The sequence below is a fragment of the Dunckerocampus dactyliophorus genome, chromosome 4 (assembly GCF_027744805.1).
Source record: "Dunckerocampus dactyliophorus isolate RoL2022-P2 chromosome 4, RoL_Ddac_1.1, whole genome shotgun sequence".
NCBI classification, from domain to species: Eukaryota; Metazoa; Chordata; class Actinopteri; order Syngnathiformes; family Syngnathidae; genus Dunckerocampus; species Dunckerocampus dactyliophorus.
The window spans coordinates 24,388,174-24,407,709 of NC_072822.1; the positions used below are offsets into that span (position 1 = coordinate 24,388,174).

General features: G+C 40.9%; 1 protein-coding gene across 3 annotated transcripts in view; it reads left to right on the forward strand.

Moving 5' to 3' along the window:
• Window positions 1–1,042: 1,042 nt before the first annotated feature.
• The window catches only part of sema4c (sema domain, immunoglobulin domain (Ig), transmembrane domain (TM) and short cytoplasmic domain, (semaphorin) 4C), a 111,501-nt gene continuing 93,007 nt past the window's right edge, over window positions 1,043–19,536 (forward strand). For all 3 annotated transcript variants that reach the window (XR_008569969.1, XR_008569970.1, XM_054772748.1), the window contains exon 1: window positions 1,043–1,502. The gene's annotated coding sequence lies outside the window, so the exon portion shown is untranslated. The remainder of the gene's footprint in view (window positions 1,503–19,536) is intronic.

Here is a 19,536-nt window from a genome sequence, read left to right on the forward strand (position 1 = left end):
ATGTTTAAGCCCTAAATATGCCTCACACACGTATTAAACACATTTAAAGTATAAAATGTATAGGTACTCATCACTAATGAATGATAATGTTACATGATCGATGAACAGATGGAATCTGAGTCATGGTGCAGCCTTTGCATAATCCACACGGCTTGTCTGTTGTAATTCCAGCAATGATTTAAAATAATATATTAACTTGTGTTCACCTCTCTGTAAGTTTTGAGGCCGGACTGACTGTCAAAGCTAGTGTTTCCATCGGCAACAGCATGCAATTATGGTGTGTTCAAGGACCGCCGAAAAACGCTTGACGAAAAACATTATCAGTGAAGCATACAGACATAAGCATGTAAAAAATGTGGGCTATCTAACAGTGGTACATCTGTGCTGTACATCTGACCATTTACATCGTGTATTTAAATATTACCTAATTAATTTAGGGTAATTCATTCATTCCTACCAATTTAGGGTAATTCATTCATTTTCTGTACTGCTTGTCCTCACTAGGGTCACCGGGGTATGCTGGAGCCTATCACAGCTGACATTGGGCAAGAGGCAGGGTACACGGAAAACCCACGCATGCACGGGGATAACATGCAAACTCCACAAAGAGATGTGTTTAGTAATTATTAATTACTATTAGGATTAGTAATTATTGTTATCATATATTTATGTATTTTTTCATTTTTATTATTATTTTCAGAGAAAAAACTAATTATTTTTTTAACAAAAAAATAATCCACTGTATTTAATTTATTCCAAATTTCATATTTACTGTAATGTAAGTATTGTATTTTTTAATAGAACGTGACTCGCCACGTTTCCCCCTGTTCAACTGCTCATCAGGCTTTCGGAACACGGTTACAAAGGAGCAGTCAGTGCTAAAAAAGGTCATTCACTTTACACTCACACACACACGCACGCACAATAGAGGTGGGCAGTTGATGGTCGCTGGGGGCCCCTTGCCTGTGTTGGGGTCCTTGTTCGGAGAGGCCAATGGGCGGGGACCTATTGGTCTGCTTTAGAAAAAAATCCTCCAAAGTCATGCTGTGATGTGCTGCAGGAGCACACGCAGCACCGCATTCCCACTTGCACACTCATTCCTAGTCCGACGTGTGTGGAACTTCTCTTAAAAGACATCTCCTGCAAGATCGTGGACTAAAATCTTTTTTTTTCTCTCCGGTTTTCTCCTCCTCCTCCTCCTCCTCCTCCTCCTCCTCCTCCTCTGGTTTCCTGTTACAAAGCCTTGGGAGGGAGTTGCGCTCAGCCAGTTCCTCCGTGCGTGGAGAAACTAAATGACAGGATCATAAGCTTTTCTGCACAATTTTCTAACGGAGGAGGAAAAAGAGAAGAGGAGCGACGTTGACGGTGATGTGGATTGATTTATAACTTTCCAAAAAATCGCTGATTAACGGAGAAGAAGAGGGGGGAGGATATTGGCTCCATCGGTGGAGGAAAGCGCACAGCATCGTAGTGATAATCCCAATAATAATCATCATCATAAGGTAAGTTTGTTGGCGTTTTGGGGGGTTTATTGTGGGATTCAATGGATGGTTTCAAAGTAGACAAAGACTCCAAGTCTCCCGGTCAACTGTTGCCATGAAAACCCTTTCCTGGGACGTGTCGGCATCGTTTTGGTGTTTCAAAAATGGTCTTTTTCTGGGTTGCATTGTGGTGCAACTTTATCCCCATTCATAGCGCAGTGTAAACAAAGCGCACTGCGGTCAGGAGCAGTTGGATGGGAATCAACTGAAAGGGATGCATCACTTAAAAAAAAACAAACACACACAGTATTGTAGCTTTCTCACACTCCTGGTACCATGACATCTTCCTAGAACATTGACAATTCATTTTAATCATGAGAAGTTTAAGTCGATGTAAACTTTTAAGATGCTTTCTTGCTTTTAAGATGCTTTGTGCATGTTTTATAGCAGTGGTATTCCGAACATGCCTGCCTGTGAAAATATGATACACCATGGGTGTCCAAAGGGTGTCCCGGGGGCCTTGTGATCACAAATTAATAAAATGTGTTCAAATGAATTTATTGTTAATGAGATACCTGCCTGGCCAAAAAAGGTCACCACCTGGATTTAAGTAATACCAATGTCCATGTGATACCAATATTAATTTTTTTTCCCTTTTTTCTCCAAAATTTGCCCCCTCATTCGCCCTAAATCGGTATTCATGTACAAATACGTGGTAAAATGTACAGACTACATGTACCACTGTTAGAAAGCCCACCATTTTTTACATGTTTATGTCTTTATGCTTCACTGATATGTTTTGTTTTCAGCAAGATTGAGATTTCACACTTTGTTCAGCAGTCCTTGAACGCACCACAGTTTTTTGCTCGGAGGAAAAAGTTTGTTTGGCTACGGAAGCATTAGCTTCGACAGCCTCAAAGCTTGGAGAGAGGTGAACACAAGTTCATATATTATCGTAAATCGTTACTGAAATGACAACAGGCAGTGGATTATGTACACGCAGCTAGCCTAGTCTAGTGGTAGCCTGACGACCAGGTTAAAGGCTACACCGTAATTTACATTGAATCTGTTCATCGATCATGTTACGTTATCATTCATTAGTGGTGAATACCTGTACATTTCATGCTTTAAATGCGTTTAATGATTGTGTGAGGCGTATTTAGAGTTTGAGCGCTGGATTCTGACCAATGGCAATTGAAGGGAGAAGGGGAGGGCTCTGGAGCTGAATCTAATCTAAAACCAACAGTCACTTTTATTGCAAATGTTGAACTGAAATCGGAGGAGAAGGTCAACGTCAAGCTAGCAGGAGGGTTTGAAGTGGGGGGAGTGAGCTGTGTATCAAAAATAGGCATTTTTTTGGGCGTAACAATTACTTGCGTTTTTTTTTTGCTTACTACAGGAGAGACCCACATTAAATTTGTGTATCAAAGTGACTAGTGTGGATCTGTGGAGCATCTTGCACAACTTTCAATCTGTTATATACATTTTTTATCAGCAAACAGTGTTAACGATCATGTAGCCTAAGTCAGAATTTGCCACACTTATACTCTTATAATTCAGCGACCTGTTTTCCCCGTATGGTGTTTTGCCTTAATGAGGAAAGTATTAGCTTCAGTTGAGTGATTGTTGTAATTATTGAGGTGGGGGCAGGCGTCCACACATGAACAGCAAAGAGTAATGTTTTTTTTTTTTTAAGGGGGGGAAAAAGTGGTAATTGAGGAGGGGGGGGTCCTTTTTTTCCTTTTACAAGCTGTATGGTGCCAGTACCAGTTAGCTAACAGACAGCACAGGAGGGGTGAAACGGGTTTTGTGGGTGGCGTTTGTGCTCGTGGGATAGACCACACTCCCTACTTCCTGTTGATTTCTTGAAATCATACAATCTGTTGTCATGTTTGTGTGTTACTGAAGGCAAGCGAGTGGACTGTAATATCTCGGTGTTAGCTCGAGCTAGATGTGGACATTTGGATTGGATAGAGCAGAGGATAATCCAGCCACAATTCTGTTATCTTACCTTGTAATTTGTCACATCAAGTTCAAAGACCCTTGTATATGAATACACACAGTAGATTATGTTAGATTGAGGCAGGTCAAAGGAGGATTTTACCAAGTAGGTAAATGAGTTTCTCTTGTGCATGACTCCCAGTTTGGAAGGGAAGCCTTTAAAAAAATCAGTTTACAGACGCACACACACACACATGCACGCACACACACACACACACACACAGTGCAGCCCTCTGACCCCAGATGTTAATGCCTCCATTGAGAGCACCATAGGACTCCTGCAGATCTGATATCTTCATTGTCGGACACACAATGGACTCCACATCCTGACAGCGAGCCTCCTTCCCATCTTGCCTCATACACACTTCACATGTTCCTCTCTCTCTCTCTCTCACACACACACACACACACACACACACACGCACACCCACCCACCCACGCATGCATACACACATTAACCAGCACAGACATGCATCATACTAACATGTAAGCAAAGGGTATAGTAGAAATAAAATTAAAGCAAAATGGGAAAAATAGAGCTAAAAGGCACAGCGTAAAGAGAAAACGCTGACATGAAATGAAGTTTTTTTTTAGCCTTTTTACAAAATAAAAAAAATATATACAAAAATATCAAAGTGGCCGCTCGCATCCTTTGATTTTTCTGTATACAGCCGTCGGTGGAAAAAGTTTGGAATACAAACAATTGAAGTAAACGACGTGCAGAACTTACAAAGGCGCTATTGAATGTTGATTTGCTATTGATTTTAATCCACCCTGTTGTAGTCCGCCTTTTGCTTGAAGTTGATTGGCATAGGCTCCAGCTGCCCGCAACCCCTTTAAAGAAAATTGATGGATGGATAGTGTGTAGTCTAAAGCAGCATTATTCAGCTTAATGCAAAACTGGCATTGAGAATATTGCCATTAACATTTTTTGTTATTAATTTGTTCCAAAAAGGTCAGACAAGAGCCAAATCATACAAAAAACAAAGCAATTTTTCCCATAAGAAACAACGTATATCCAGTTATTTTGTTCCAGGCGCTCAAAAATATTAACAAAACTCTTCTTTCCTGAATTCAAATATTGCTTCTCACAGTTTGTATCAAATTGCTGGCACCGTCAACTTTCTTTGCCCCCCATAGCAATCTAGCATTCGCACTCAAAAAATGCACGGAGACTGAGCCAGCAACTTTTTTTGTGCTTTGTTTGGGCGCTCGATTCCGTGGAATTATACAGTACCAGGCAAATGGACGAGAGTGTTACGTGCAATGTGGTAACCGAGATGATGTTCGAAAAACAGGGCCAAAATCTTGGTTAAATCGAATGATATGAAAACTGGGGCGTTTGAAAACCAAGGTTCCACTGTAGTTTGCTATGCGAACTTGCTGTACAGTAACCGATACAGTGTATGACAACCTGGGAAAAATTTGGGTGAAAAACCGAATCACGGGTGTTTGAAAACCGGGGTTTGACTGTGGAATGGTACTTTTCCCTGTAGTTGAACAAAGAAATGTTAATATCAAAATGGCCCCATTCATTCACTCGTGTGTGTGTGTGTGTTCTTGCATGTGCATCGCCCAGCTGCCGTCCGCCTTTGTTGCTTTTATATTTTCTGTGTACACAAATGTGACAGAAACCGTGTGTTCTGATACCAAAGGATCAACATTGCATCATGTTTGCTACGTCACCACTATGCCAGATGTCTCCTGCCTGCTCTATGTTTAATTGTCATCAGTGTGTCACATGCATCACGTCAACGCAACAGATACTGGAGGTCACATGGCGGGCTGCTCAACGCACAGCAAACTCCCGTGATAATGGGATGATTCTGGGTGATGTAACTGTAAAAAAAAAAAAAAGCTTCACTTACAGGATCACACACATACGCCATTCAGGCCGTGTTTATGCCTGATTTGACTTTTTAAGTCATCTGAATTTGTTAACGATAACGTATGTTCGACGCTTGGAAACGCTTTCATCCTTTGCTGAGCCGCAGCAGCAGCTCCCCGCAGTCAAAACAACAGGCTTGCGATCTTGACGATTCGATTCATCCTGTCTGCTTTTCTCTTTCCTTTTATATTTTCTCTTTCCTTTTATAAAGCTTTCTGAGAGGCAGATTAGATTTTGTTTTAGCTGCTGTGTGTTTTGTGCGCTTGCTGCCACGCTGACAGGAGCTCTGATGCTGCATCAACAGTATCGACCAACTCAGTTTGCTGTGGCGCTTCACAGTGTCTGCATGTGTTTGAGTTGAAGTTATGGTTCACATCAGGCCAGATGTAAGGTCTGGAGAGTGGAACAGATGGGTCGAGTGTGTGTGTGTGTGTGTGTGTGTTTTTGTGTGTACTGGAGGGGAACAGCAGGAGGTAAGGCAAGGGTGGACAGACTGATGTTTGGAGATGGAGAAAGATAAGCAGTTTGTGCGTATGGATGTTGTGCTAACGGGCTTTGTGGAGGTGTATGGTCCTCATTACATGGGGTTCATTTATTAAGACAGTGCATTCACTCACTGAGCACTTCACTAGTTTCACTTTGCACAATCTAGTGAGATACAATCTTAATGTTCCCTTTGAACAGAATGAGAAGTGTTAGTGGTATGTTCTCGTATCGCTCATTATTAATTATTAATACAGAGGATTCCTGCGCATTCGAGAGTCAGCATTCACAAACCTGCAAATATGTGAATTTTTTATCAAAAAGTAATTTTTAGTTAGTTTTTTTTTTTATCCAAGTAGGCCGCTTTTCCGCATAAAACACATCTCATATCATAAGTTGCTAATAATTTATAAATACGTGATAATACAGGTAAAATGTACAGCATACATCAGGGGTCACCAACGTTTTTCCTTGTGAGAGCTACTTTTACAAAATGAAAATGGCCAAGAGCTACTCATTTTTGTAACATTTATTTTCAGAGCTTATTTTAAACCCAAACAAAGCGAATATGCTTGTTTTACCAGAACATTAACAAAATACTGGTGTCCACAACTCACACTTTGTATTTCAGAATGCATTTCTTTCTACTGTTCTTTCATTATTAACTGAAAACCTGAATGAAAAGCAGGCTTGCGGGCACCTCATGTGGTCGTGGGGGGCTACCTGGTGCCCGCGGGCACCACGTTGGTGACCCCTGGCATACATGTTAAAAAAAAGCAGACAATTTTTATATTTATGTCTTTATGCCTCATTGATTATGTTTTTTAGTCAGGCTTTGTTTGGTGGTCCTTGAACATATTTGCCTGACTCTGGTTCAATCTGTACATCGGTCATCATCATTCATTAGTGAGTACTGCAGATGTGGCCGATACCTGTGTAATTCACGTATCGGAAATTGCCGATACCACCGCTGTAGATTTTTGATCGATGAGACACCTCTGTGCTTTAATGTTGTTCGCGTGCTCATTAGTGGTGAGTATCTACAGTACATGTGTTTAATAAGTGTGTGAGGCATATTGAAGAGAGACGGAGGAGAGTACGACCAAACCGTGTGTCAAAAATAGACATTTTTAAAGGCTGTTAGATATTATACAGTCTAATAGCTCAGTGCATTGTCAGTCTAATAACGTCTCATAGGGGCTTTCAGGACACACACACACACACACACTGACTCTCAAATAGCAGGATCAGAGTTACACTTAAGATATGATATATGGAAAATGACTGGGAGACACACAATAGATACATTGTTCTCACTCACACCACCTTAACTCTCACTTTCGAGGCACACAAGCTTAACTTTCGAGGGGAGTGCGGCAACTGCAATATATACTCTGTGTACTCTCATTCTAGGCTCGTTTTTTGATCATCCTCGTTGATGGTAAGAGTCCAGCGCTGTAATCAAATATATTGCTTTTATTTTTTCATACAATTAGAAAACCTTTAAAATTGTGTGATGATTGACTCTCTGATTGCAGCGCGGTCCAAAGAACCAGGAAGAAAAGCTAAAGAAAAGAAATAGCCGTTACAAGGCGTATCAATTACTTTCGCTTTCGCCATTCGCTGGTAGTCCTGGATCATAACTACTGCAAAAGGCGGTGCTCTACTGTACTGCACCGAACAAAAACGAGAACTAGTTATGTGCACGCGATAGAAGAATACGTAGACAGAGTTTTTTAGTCATTATGTCAAAGAAAAGGAAATTGAAAGTGAAAAGTGAAGTTAGATATTGTAAAATAAAGTGGAGAAAGCCGCTCAAATGCTGCAAGCACTATCAAGAAAAAATATCAATTTTTGAACATTTGAAAGGATCTGCTTCAATGAAATTGACAGTGAAAATTAAGCAGCACTGTGGTCTCATTTTTGAGACTTCATCCTCCCAGTAAGCCCGTCTCTCCCTCCCTTGCAAGACAACCACAGGGATAAAATTAAGAAGTTGTTCTCTTTTTTTCATTCAATCCGTTTCATTCAATTCCTGTGTTGATTTTTTTTCTGTATTTTAATATGTCCTTCATGTGTTTTGTATACAGTGTGAAGGACTTAGATTAGTATATACAGTAGTTGCATCCAGACGGGAACGAATCACTGAGTAAAAATGATGTAATACACAAGGCACACCTACGTGTGGCGCTGTGAACAAACACACGGGTGGAACCACGTGACACACCAAACCATAGAAGAAGAAAGACTTACGAGAAGTGGAATTACTTCTGCAAGTCATTATGGAGTATACGACAACAAAATATGAGGAGACTGTCGACTGGAGTGAGTCATGTCCGTCGAAATATTCCGATATTATGTTGGTTTGTCGTCAAAACTCACTTCTGGCCACATGACGGCGACGAGGCGGCGGTGGGTCTGTGATGTCATTGTTCTCGTATTGCCGATATACACGGCAACGACAAGCCGTTTTTTTCAGATTTTCCCACTCTGGACGGCGTTTCCAAAAATACAGTTTCAGGTCACGCATAACGCCGTTCCCGTGGGGATGAGAGGCTGAAACGATAAAATATTTTGCTGTTTTGACCTGAAAACGTTTTTGTGTGGATAGCCCCTAAAACTCGACTTGCAAAATCCGTAGTAGGGACGGAAATGGTACACAGACCCAGGACTTCCTGTAAGTTACAAAAACAGGAGAAATATAATACGAGAAATCAGGATCATTCAACATTTCACTGGTACAAGGTAATCTAATCTGTGCTGCATCATATGTTTACAGAAAATGATGCAATAAAGATACAATAAAAAAGATGACACAAATACAATAAAAAGCTGAATCACTCTGCCTCACGTGCACACTGCGCAACCTCCAGTCAGCTCTGAGCACTTTAAACGCCTGTTGAGACGTTTCTGTCAGGCCGCTGGATGGATCCCGAGGGTTTTGGCAGGGGTTGTGATTGCAGTTGTTCCGAGACACGAAGCTTTTGCTCCTCTTGCAACTTACCCTTCCCTTTGATCTCTTTTTCTCTCTCCTCCTCCCGCTCCTACTAATGGCAACATATTCCTCTTAGTCACTTGTTTGAGCTCACTTCAGGTGGCATCAAGGGGTCATTTCTGCAGTGCCAGAGAGTAAGCACTTAGCACTTACAGAGCTCCAATTTAATTGATCAGACAAGTGCATGTTCAGCGTATTTGGAGTGAAAAAGTGTGCTGGAGTGAAGCTGTGTAATCCGTGCGCTGACTCTAATTGCACTGCTCGTGCTCCAAATGTCCCAGAAGGAGCTAATCAATTCAGTTCAATTAAACAAAGCCTTGTCTGTATCTTCTTCAAAAAGGCTGTTGTCATTTCCCAGTATAGAACATGTGGCCGTGATAAATATTTGCGACTCGTTACGCATGATGCAGCCTTCCCCTTGGGCCAATAAATAAATAAATAAATAAATAAGCCTTGAGGGGGGACTGCTTTCCAGGAAAATCAGACGGGTGCAAATGCAATATGGTGCACACTCATGTTCCTCCGGGCAAATAAGACGAGCAAGTACACTTGGATGAACCAAATATTTCCCTAATTTGAACATTTTATGGGATAAATTGCTTCTGAGCTGTCAGGATGCATAATTTAAAAATGGCCACAATAGTCAAGTCACAATCCTATTGTCTCACTGTTGTTAGACACAGCTGGATGGTGATGTGGACCTCCAGAAGAAGCAGAGACGATGCTTTGAGCGGCTGCACCTCTTCTGCATAATGTATGAATGGTTGGATGGAGGTGGAGGAAAAGCCTGATCTTTGTGTTTCTTACCAGCTGACCACTGATTTTGGCCATCTGCTCCCGGGTCTTCCTTCCCTCTGTATTCTTGAAGCAATACCCCATCACTCTGCCTCACTATCGTTATAGTATGCATCCTCAAAGATTAAGCGTGTAACGGTATGCCTTAACAACGGTTCAGTGCATACCTCAGTTTTAAGGCCACAGTTCAGTTAATTTTTCAGTACAGTAAGGGAAAAAATAAATAAATAAATAAAACCACTTAGCTTTTGTTTGAAGAGTTTTTAAAATGAAGCCAGTCATTCTCCAATAAACAAAATTCTATATAGCAAGGGGGCCACTTTGATACATATTGTCCATTAAAGATGTTAAAGCCAATCCAACGTAGGTCAATATCCAGTGAAACCCCACACATTTGCGATTCAACCCCGCAATTTCACAGCTTTTTGGTTAAAAAAATGTGACTGTGCTGTGACTGGCTGCACTGTGACTCCAATTCCGTCCATCTGTTCATCGTGAGTACCTATACATTTTATAATAGGGATGTACTCATCCACATTTTTTCACTTCCAATGCGATCCCGATATTTGAATATGGATATCTGCAATTAAAAAGGGATGGGCGATATGGACTAAAATTCGCATTGTCATATATATTGCAGTCTCTTGCCATAACTAGAGGATATATATCACAATATATTCTTTGGCATATAAATTATAATAGAAGCATTTCAAAACGGGGTGCAGGTTACAATGGCTCCCCCTTTGGCTGCTGAACCATGCGGTAACCCGTGTTGCCAACTTGGCTACTTTGTCGCTAAATCTGCCTACATTCCAAACCCTCTTAGATATTTGGGGACAAAGCAACCACAAGCCGTCAGTGCACAGTAAGCTTCCACGGCACACTGAGAGCATAGTGGAGCCCTACGCATCCATGAATCACGCATGCGCGAGGCGCGATGCTGCCGAGGTGGATCTCAATCCCTTTCAGAACAGGATCTAAAACATAAATGTTTTTTAATCTTCATTAAATTACTACTCATTACACTGAAGCCTCATTCGGACTCCATCACTTACCTGTCAGTGTGTCAGAAAGTGTGATGGAAGAACGTTGTGTGATAAATTAAACAAGTAGTCCTAACTGCAAGATAAAAGGTGGAGAAAAGTCCGCATGTAATTATTACACTGTCTCTGCTACAAGGTTATGCTTTTTTCCTACAGCGTGTTACAATGTCATATGCAAATAATATGCAGATTAGCCGATGACATCATCTAGCGACTTCTAGGACAGCCAATAGCTACTTTTCTTACTGAGGAGGTGGCAACAGTGGCGGTAACGTATTGCATCATTTCTGTTTTTCGGACAGGACGGTTCACAATGTAGTTTGCGTCTGGAGCTGTTGTGTTATTCTCTCTCTAGACTCTTATTAATCTGCTAATTTACTTATTTTATTTTATAGTTGGTCTCTGCTGTAACACAGTTCCAGCCAGATGTCTACGAATGTGCACTGAGCACTTATTCTATTGTTTTTGCTGCTTTACATTCAAGATAGCTTAGTGTTAGCATGGCTTCTCCGTCTTAGCTTTTCTATTCCTCGTCATCTTCCAGTGATAATGTTCATTGTGAGAAGTTTAGTTTATTTTCCGCCATTGAGGCTTGGTTTGGTAAGTCAGAGAAGCGACTGCGCTGTCCTGGCTGTAGCGGACTCCAATACATTTTGCAGCCAGCTAGCAGATAGCCGGCAGGGATAACAGCTGGTTCGGATGTCTCCACAGGTGGTATTGGCAAAATGCTTGTCCTTAAATTACGATACTGGATGGGATCAGACCCATTCCTACAACTTAAAATGTATTGAATAAGTGTGTTAGGTTTATTTAGGTTTATTTAGGGCTTAAGTCTGGATTGTGTTGTGAGTAAGCAATGGCAATTGGGGAGAAAAAGGGAGGGTTGAGGAGCTGAATATAATCTAATAATGTCAACAGTCACTTTTATTGCAAATGTTGATCTGAAATCAGAGGGGAATGTCTATGTCAAGATAGCTGGAGGGTGTGTATTGAGAGGAGTGAGCCATGTGTTTTTATGGCCATCATGCACTCGCAGATTTTTGCCATTCACTGGTAGTCGTGGTAGGTAACCCCAACGAAAAGCGGGGCTCTACTGTACCGTATTATAAGCTATATAAGCTTTGTGTTGCAACAGTAACAACTGAAAAGGGGTTCAAGCTCTATTTTCTTGGTGGTCATGACTCCCGCTAGCCTGGGCTGCCCCGTTTTTGTCCGCATCTCTGCCGAATGTACACTTCCCGTCCCTCACTTTTAATGTGTAGCGAGTGGGAAATCGGTACGCCACTGCAAAATCTGAATACATGTATCATTATACTCTTATCCAAGGATGTAGAGCATCTCTAAAGGTTAAATTCGCATTTTGCTCACCAAGGGAAGAGCAGAAAGTCTGTGACCTTTAAGACGTGAGCACCTATTAAGGTGCCAATTCATGTCTGTCCCTAATGTTCTCTAAAAAAGTGTGACGCTATAAAACTCGAGCCAGGTGGTCATTTCATCAGCTTTCGCATCGCCAAGTTGACATGGTGTGACTTTCATTGTCTTCAGGCAATGTACTGTTCACACTGTCGAGTGTCTGTATGTCCTGTATATGCTTCACTGTATGACTAAGGAGCGGCTGGGGGGCATAATTACAAGATCATTTACCAGGCGGAGTCTCTGACTAGGCCGCCTGCTCTACATTTTCACTGAAAAACACACTTGAGGAGGAACAAAATACATGATGCAATAATACAACTCGGAAAGCGAATGCCTCAGAGTGATCCGAATTGCGCTGTCCTCATTTGTAGAATTGTTGCATTCAAGACGGGCACAGGAGTTGGAAATATCCCACTGTGAGGTTACGAGGTCCAACCACAAAGCATTCCAAATCTAAAAAAAAAGGCTGACGATGATAGTATTTGCTTTTATTTGACTCTCAACAAACCATAATTTTTGGCAGCATTGGTCATTTAACATGCACTACTGTTCCGAGTCACTTCATGCACATCACCATATATTCAAATTTGCCATGCAGAATTATCTTGCAGGAAAAAAACAAAAAAAACCATTCCTGTTAATGGACTTGACTACAGTAATATTGCTGTGCTTATATTACAATCTCTATACAATGGCATCCGTCCATGTTAACCACTATGTCGCTACCCTTTTTTACCTATTGGGTTTTCATGCTACTTGTTTTATTGCATTTGCTGGGTCTATCTGATCATGGTTTTGACTGAAAATGTAAACCCCAATTGGGGAGAGACGATAGAATGCTCAGCAAAAAATCCTGTACATGAGCCAACTGTGTTTCAGGGGCACCGTGGAAGGTATTTAATATGTTTTCAGAGCCCAGTGACTCTATGTTGTTTTGTTTGCTCTGAATCAGCAGATGTTTTCACTGTATTGTTTTCTTCTTATAATTTTGGTGGCGGTGGCATGCTAAATTATTTCTTTGTACTGCATGTCTGTGTGTATTTTTGTGTACCTTTTGCATATTCAGCCCATGCATTGTTTTCTAGATAATGCATACAGATAAGTACAGGCTACCAGAGAGGCTGAGATTATGTGTGTGCGTGTGTGTGTGTGTGTGTGTATTCCTTGTGCTAACCAGAGCGTGGTATTTTGTTTTTATGACGGCCTTTTTTGGCATTGTTCTGGTCCAACCGAGCTCACCCTCCCGACTGCGGGACTGGCCGTTAGTGGGCAGGAAGTGGCAGTAGCGCGCTGGTTGAGCACACCCACATACTGTCATGCAGACTCGACTCAGCATAGAAGCTTTCTCCCATGGTATCGCCTCGTAAAGTTTGGAAAAGACAATAAAAGGTTGCCCTGTGGCTGGCAGACTAGTAAGCTGCAGCTTATCCAGGAAGGAGCTGCAGCCAGGCTAATGGCCTCTCTCCAGGGTAGGCGCTGCACAGGGGCCCATGCGGGCTTATCAGCAGCAGGAGGGCCCCTCCATGGCAGCTGTATTAGAGCTTCTAGTGTGTGGGCGTAGCTTAGCTTTGGGAAGGTGAGAGAAACACTTTTTGTTTGTCTGGAGAAAGTTTAAGGACCACCTAAGCCTAAATACACATGTGGTGTGCATGCGTTTCTTCAAGCTAAATTATCATTTCTACCTTTGAAGTCAATATCAAGTCTTCTTCCTGAAAAATCATTAAAAAGGATTGTGTCAAGTGCATTTTCATCATCCAAACTCCTTTTTGGTGTATATCTCTTGATAAAGAACTACAAGATTTGTAGAATGATATAGGGAGGTGAGGTACGATGTCTCATGGATGCTAATACTTTCGTTCCACTTTGCGCTTTGAATTTCACGGCTTCACTCTATCACGTTTTAAAATAGTATATTAATTAATAAATCATGCTATTTTGTGGTTGAATACAGACTATTATTGGTCAAAGCGTGCATATTTAACAAAATGTTATATTTTCTTTTTTTATATTTAAATGAAGCATTTTCAAGAATAAAAAATGCTAAACTAACTAAAACACAAATATAAGGCATTCAGAAGACGCATTCAGAAGACGCATTCAAAGACGTTGAGGCTATATAGTAATATTGCAATAGGTGTCAGTAATGCTGCTGTAATGTTCGGTGAGACGCTGGAACAACAGGTTTTTATTGCAGTTTTGAATTATCTCACAACAGGCACAATAATCCTGAATAAAAACACGGGCTACTGTGACCTACGCCAAGCTTAAATGATTCTGAATTCTGAAGCCCCAACGTCACTTCCTGTCCTCCACTCGCTCAGCTACCCTGGGAAACACATTTATAGCAACACACATGAGAATGCGTATTTTTTTGTCTTAAATAGCTTATTTACTCTTATTGTGTCTACTCTCTTGGATAACACAGGTGTAAAGGTGACTATAGCGGTGTTATTTCATGTCTAGAGGGCTCTGATGATGTTCAAAACCGTATTGAGAAGGTTGTAAACAGGTTGTCTATGCTCTAACTCCAAAAACATTCCATTTATAACTCAGGAATCCTACTTTGTGGAAATTCACTTATCACAGTTGGTTCTGGAACCAGTTAAGTGTGACAGAGAGAGGGTATGACAAGTGACTTGAACCTGTTATTGCCTTTGAGATTTATGATACATTTCTTTTTGCTTCACAAAAATAGATACAGACTCAACTACCAGATCTAAACAAGCTGCTGGTTTTTGTTGATGGTGCAACTACCTCACCATTCTGATTGCGTCATGTATTGGCCACAATTCTATGGATGCAATGCAGAAAGCAACGCCCTGTGGTGTCTTGCACACTGTAAGGGGCGTTGCAAGGGGGGGAGACTTATTAGGTGGAGGAAGTCTCAATAATGAGACCACTATGCTGCTTGGTTATGTTATCACTTTCCATTTCATAGGAGATCTTTTCATATGTTCAAGGACAAAGATGGTTGCGGCGTCTGAGCAGCTTAGACATGCAGCCAACGTAGATCATCAAATCTCCACTTTCTGAGCATTGATATAATGTCTAATTTCACTTCACTTTTCACTTTCCTTTTCTTTGGCGCACTGCCAGTGGTGTTGTCCTTCCTCGGTGAAGCAACACGCGAGTATGTGTTCTTCCACCTATGTATCACGCTGCCTCGTGCACGCAAATAGTTCTGTTTTGCTTTTCGTACTCAATTAATAATATATTGAAGTCACTCCCACTGTACACCGAACACATAAAGTACATATAAAATACACCAATAAAACGCTTAATTACAATCATGAAATGTAATAAAAAGAATAACTCCTTACTTGTACTACCTTCTTAAAATAATGTCCCAGGCTAGTCTTGAAGGATCACCTCCTCTTCTCCTCTCAGATCTCCTTTTAACAGCATATGGATCCATGACCCCACTAGTATTCATTAGCGTTCAATAATCTTCATCTTTAATGATGATCGCAACAGTCGACTGGTTGGGACCAAAAGAGTGTCTCCTTGCCCGTGTTTATTGTGGGAGTTATTTACTCTTGTAGCTTTTTATGACATTTATTTTTACTTTCATATTAATGGCTTTCCTTTTCGTTGGTGCGCGGCTGCTTGGGAGACATAATGAAGTGCAAAAAGTTAACTAATAAGCAGTTTGATTCTTCCTTCGTGTTGCTGCCCAGGCACACACTGTATTCTCCCACACAGCATAAGACACTTGTTGCATTCTTGCACTAACAGGTCTTTTTTTTTTTAAGTTTGTGATCTTTTTTTCCCCGAAAATCAGGAAGTCGAACATTAATTATCTATTTAAAGACGACTGTAAAGATTGACTGTGATTGACTTCAAATCAGCATTAGCTCTATCTTAAAGGATATCCATGCGATTGGCTGGTGACCAGTCCAGGGTGTACCACGCCTGTCGCCCGAAGCCAGCTGGGATAGGCTTCAGCATACCCCCGCGACCCTAATGAGGAGAAGCGGTATAGAAATTGGATGGATGGATGAATAAATGTCCTCAATCACATTGCTCACAAAAGCCTCGAACAAAACCGTTTTGCTCCTGTTTGTACATTACTCCTAAATCCAAATTAGTCACCAAGGCTTTTAAATTCAAATACATTTCAAACTGACTTGGAGACACAAGAAGCAATTCTTCAATTTAAGGCTTATTTAACCTATGGGTTAACCAACAGTTTACTTCACAGTGGCCTCACCTTGAGTCCAGTGCTAGTGCCTCTCCTGAGTCCAGCTGTATCAGCAGCTGCACCTATAAAAACGCTGGTGTTGAGGTGGTAATCTGGCTGGTGTGGCGGGGAGAGGGAGGATTGGCTGGAAGACAGACTGTGTCTTTGGGCCCTTATTTCACAACAGACTCACCTTTGACCCCGGCTGGTTGCGGTCTCCTGCTGCTCTTTTCCAGTCCACTGCTCTCAGCAAGATGAGGGACTGTCTGAGGAGACAGATAGAGGGAGAAAAATAAACAGAGAGACACAAGATGCTCAGTGGGATGAAGCCACACTGATGACAGTGGGGCGATAAAAAGTGAAGCAAGACAGAGATGAGGGACAATATGCAGGCTGCTTGGGTGGGGACAAGTTGCCAGGTTTGTTCCAGTCCTAGAGACAGTCAGCGTGCCCAGACAGACGCTCTGACAAACCAAGATAAGAGACAACCGGCATTCAACTATTACGGCATCAACTTTCAACATTGCTAGAATTTTCTCTCATTCTCTATTTCACACATGCTAATCTGTCATGTTCCTGGAGTACCCAGCATGCCTTGCTATTATGTTTTGTTTCGCATCATAAGAAAGACTGTTGTTCTGTTTGTTGACCGTCTGGCCGTTTGTGCCTCTGACTATGCAGAGTCACGATGGCGTCTACTGGACGGAGTTTTAACGACAAGCCAGTCATTATTATGTGATTGAGAGCAGGAGTGAGATGATCACTGCAGAATCTGAAGTAATAAAATAAAAGATAGCACCAAATCCTTCTGTGGCGGTCCAAATTAATAATAGTGAGCCGCAATGACATAAAATAAAATTTTAAAAAACAGCAAAAATAGGGAAAACAGAACAAAAGGATTAATGTAACAAGAAATGTTGATATTAACTAATAAAAGATTTCTCTTTAAATACTGTATGTATCACATTTGTTTAGCCTTTTTACAAAAGGGTCGCAATTGATGTTTAAATTACTTCTGTTTTGATCTGGTGCTACATAAAAAAAGACAATTAAAATTAAATTAACTTCACATTCTTGGGCAGGGGCTACCGTCGACGGTACTTACTTTTTTCATTCTAACAACATTTTAATATATTTGTCTTGTGTCTTTCATATTTTCCAGCTCATAAAAGATGATATGTCGGGAAAAATATAACATCCCAGCAATGAACATGGAGCCTGTCTTTGCAGGAACACACACTCACACTCTGTATTCTTATCCCAAACGCAGGTGTGGCATCTGGAACAGTTCACCATGCCATGTTTTTGTACTTATTAGGTAAAGTCTCTATTAAGGTAAGAAAGAAAGGCACTCTCTTTATTATGATTTTTAGCCTGAGGTCAGGCCAGCTGCAGAGAACGCACAACTACACACACGCAGACACACACACTTAGCCCCTTTTGTGTGTCCGTGTCAAATAATCAATAGCACTCCTCTTAAAAAAAGGCCTGAAACTAATCGGAAGAGACAATGAGGAAGAGATGGGGATGAGTCTCCATTAAACACACACAAAGCTTTGTGTCTTTTTCCATCTTGCTCATTGTCTGTGCTGATCATTTCTCTCCTCTTTCTATAGATAGAAATGACATACATTCAGAGGAAGCAGAATCTTATCAAATTGAATCAACTGAGTTAAATCTCTTCCCTCTTTAAGAGTCATTGACCGCCAATTCTCCGCCCTCTCCCCCTCTATTCATCCCATCTATTCATATTTCTGCTGCTGAACAGCTCTAAATGTGTACCGGGATTAAATTTCTTAAATTTGTCTTTCACTCCCTTGGGGAAAAGAAACGTGCTTTTTAATTAATTGATTTTGAAATTCATTTAGCCGATGTGAATGTGTGCGTAAAGGACGTGTGTGGGTGTAGTGTGTGCTCTTCACAAAGCGTCCCCCTGATGCTTTGATGGGTAACGGAGGGGTGGGGTTGCATGTTCCTCTGGGGTCTGTCTGTGTATTCATGTACTAAATGTGGGAAATAGTAATAGAATTTAGTAATGCAGTGGAACCGCTTATGTCGACAACCCGTCTATGAGGACCAACTCATGAAGTACTGGTCCAACGTTGTCATCTTATTACGAAGAAGTGCCCACTTAAGTCAACATAGACATACATGGTCGACCGCTTTGGTCGACATCGGATTTGAGACCCAAGGGAGTCATTTCTAGACCTGCAACAATTCACCAATGTTGATTCATCCATTATCCAATTAATCAACCACTATGTTGGTATTCAATAAATCATTTTTTTATTTAAAAATGTAAATATCCTCTGATTGCAGCCTCTCAAATGTGAATATTTTGTAAATTTTCTTAGTCATCCATGAAAGCAGGTTCATATAGTCTTGGTCCGTCTTGGGCAGGAGTGTCCAAACTTGTCCACCGACAGCCCCATACTGAAAAATGAAAGGAAGCAAGAGCCGCTTTGATATTTTGTAAACCAACACATGCAGATATGCTAAGACGTTCGATATACAGTGTTTCAAAAATGCTGCATCTCAGCTATGTGATATACTGTAGGTGAAAAAGCGTATTATTAGTGTGAACTTCGGTCTTTGTTCTTTTTTCCCATTCTTGCTGTTGTTTTTTTTCCCTCCTAATATTTCAACTTTCTTCTTAAATAAACTCCTCAATTTTTTTTCTGTAATATTATGACTTTATTCTTATAATATTCTGACTTTATGCTCATGATATTATAACTTTACCCCCGACCTCATATTCAAAAATTACAACTTCATTTTGTTTTGTTTCTCATAATATTACTTTTTTTTAAAATTACATATTTTTTTATTAATATTTCAACTCTGTGCTATTAAAATGACATTATTTTTCCTCCTAATGAGGCCTAGATCAGGGGTCACCAACGTTTTTCCTTGTGAGAGCTACTTTTACAAAATGAAAATGGCCAAGAGCTACTCATTTTTGTAACATTTATTTTCAGAGCTTATTTTAAACCCAAACAAAGCGAATATGCTTGTTTTACCAGAACATGAACAAAATGCTGGTGTCCACAACTCACATTTAGTATTTCAGAATGTATTTCTTTCTACTGTTCTTTCATTATTAACTGAAAACCTGAATGAAAAGCAGGCTTGCGGGCACCTCATGTGGTCGTGGGGGGCTACCTGGTGCCCGCGGGCACCACGTTGGTGACCCCTGGCCTAGAGGAAGACCAAAGAGGAGGCTTATGGATGTAGTGAAAGAGGACATGAAGGTA